The sequence below is a fragment of the Choloepus didactylus genome, assembly GCF_015220235.1.
Source record: "Choloepus didactylus isolate mChoDid1 chromosome 11 unlocalized genomic scaffold, mChoDid1.pri SUPER_11_unloc3, whole genome shotgun sequence".
Taxonomy (NCBI): Eukaryota; Metazoa; Chordata; class Mammalia; order Pilosa; family Megalonychidae; genus Choloepus; species Choloepus didactylus.
Genome location: NW_023637580.1, coordinates 505650 through 507818, shown reverse-complemented (window position 1 = coordinate 507818; position 2169 = coordinate 505650). Strand labels below are relative to the sequence as shown.

At 37.3% G+C, this 2169-nt stretch overlaps 1 pseudogene; it reads right to left on the bottom strand.

The window, feature by feature from the left end:
* Positions 1-534: 534 nt before the first annotated feature.
* Positions 535-1485, bottom strand: LOC119524626 (annotated as a pseudogene).
* Between the last annotated feature and the right edge of the window lie 684 nt (positions 1486-2169).

Below are 2169 nucleotides of genomic sequence, written 5' to 3'. Positions count from 1 at the left end.
CAGAACTAAACATTCAATGAAAATTATATTGGTGGTTATATGTGTGGTTGGAGGTTTTATAGGATAAGTCCATGAAGGTCATATGTGCAGTGACAGAAATTGTGACTCTTGAAAGTGGGGAAATAAGTATTTGTACTTCTCAAACTGATTAAAGGTATGCTTCAAATCTTGGTATTTTACTGTGTACAAATTATACCTCACTGTTAAACAAAATGATCAGCAATTCATTGTCAAAATTGCTTGAAACCTTATCAACTGATTCTTTCAACATATATTTACTTTGAAGTATTGTATAGAAATATATGTCTATGAATTTGTGATTCAAAGACAATTAACAATATACTATTTGGGAGAATGGCATCTTAGCAAATGAAACAGAAGGATGGAGATGGCTCCATATTTCAGTGTAAAAAAGAAAATAAATTTGAGCTATAAATATTAGCTTAAATATGTAGATGCTTATAACTTCACTCTAGAAATTCACACAATATTGTTTGTGGTTAACCTTTAAACTTGTGGGAAATCAAAGTAGTCTTAGTTATGATTAAAGATAACAAATTGATGCATACACCTTCTCAAGGTTTCCATCACATCATTGTTCCTCAGACTGTAGATGAGGGGGTTCAGTGCAGGAGTGAAGATAGTATAAAAAGCTGACACAAACTTGTCATAGGTAGCTGACCTGTAGGATTTGGGTTTTATGTATATAAAAATGGCAGCTCCATAAAAGAGTCCCACTACAGCCAAATGTGATGAGCAGGTAGCAAAAGCCTTCTTGCGGGCTTCTGTGGATCACATGTGGAGAACAGCAGCTAGGATGAGACTATAGGAGGTCAGGATGAGAGAAAACGGGACCAGAAGCATTAACACACAGCAGATGTACATGGCATACTCAAAGACAGATGTGTCAGCTCAAGCCAAGCGCACCAGCATGGGGGCCTCATAGAAAAAATGATCAATCTCACGTGATTTGCAAAATGGATAGTTTAGAGTAGCAGCCGCCTGCATGAGCCCATCAGCTACTCCCAGAAACCAAGACCTCAAGATCATTCTCAGGCACACTTGCCAGCTCATGAGGACAGAATATAGCAGAGGGTGCCATACAGCAACATAGCAGTCATAGGACATAGCTGCCAGAAGGAAGCACTCTCCACCACCTAGTGTGAGCAAGAGAAAGATCTGGAAGCCACAGCCAGCAGGGGAGATGAACTTATTTCCAGTCAAGTAGTCAGCAGCCATTTTGGGCACAATGGTGGAAACCAGCATCATGTCCATGAGGGAGAGTTGGCTCAGTAGAAAGTACATGGGTGTGTGAAGGCGGTGGTCCTGGTGAATCAGGAGGATCATGAGGGCACTGACCAACAGGGAAATGAACACAACTGTCAGCATCAACCCAAAGAGAAAGAGGTGAGATCCTGTGTGTTTGAAGAGTCCTAGCAGAATGAAATCTGAGGTATAATTTCTGTTTTCCATTATTTCAAACAAGAGTGACACTGTGAATGGAAAAATAAATTCATTGAGGTTACCATAGGCAGTTTTTGTGTGAAATGGAGAGTTATTGCTTATAAGTATACAATTTTGGATTAGGATGATGAAAAATTGGGTAGTCATTTGTTTTGAAGGTAGCACCATATAGCGAATGCAATTTATGTCATGGAATTGTACTCATGGACATGACAAAAGGGAACATTTTGTCTTGTAATCACACTATCCAAATAAAAGGTAAAATATAAAAAATAGAAAAGAACATTTTCATACTTTAAAATATTCCATTTTAACTCACATTTTATTAAAATTACTTGAGTGAATATGAAAATGTTTGTACTAAATCCTTCACTAAACTTATGTTACTCTTTTAACTTCATCATAAAATTAACTTTAATGTAGAATATCATCAAATGCTGGTGAATGTTCCCTTGTAAGGAACAAAGAAATGCGCAAAATCAACTTTCTCAAAACTTCAGGAGATGTTGAAGACAAGAGAGCTATTCAATGGGAACTGAATCAGAAGAAAAACATAAACAAAAAGAAAAACAACTACAGCATAAACCCACTTTAAATGCTAAAAATGGTGGGAGAGCCAAGGAAGACATTTTAAATTCAATAGTTCATATCTTTCCCCTATGCCTGGATCTGCACATCAGTTTGTACAACTCATGGATGTGGACT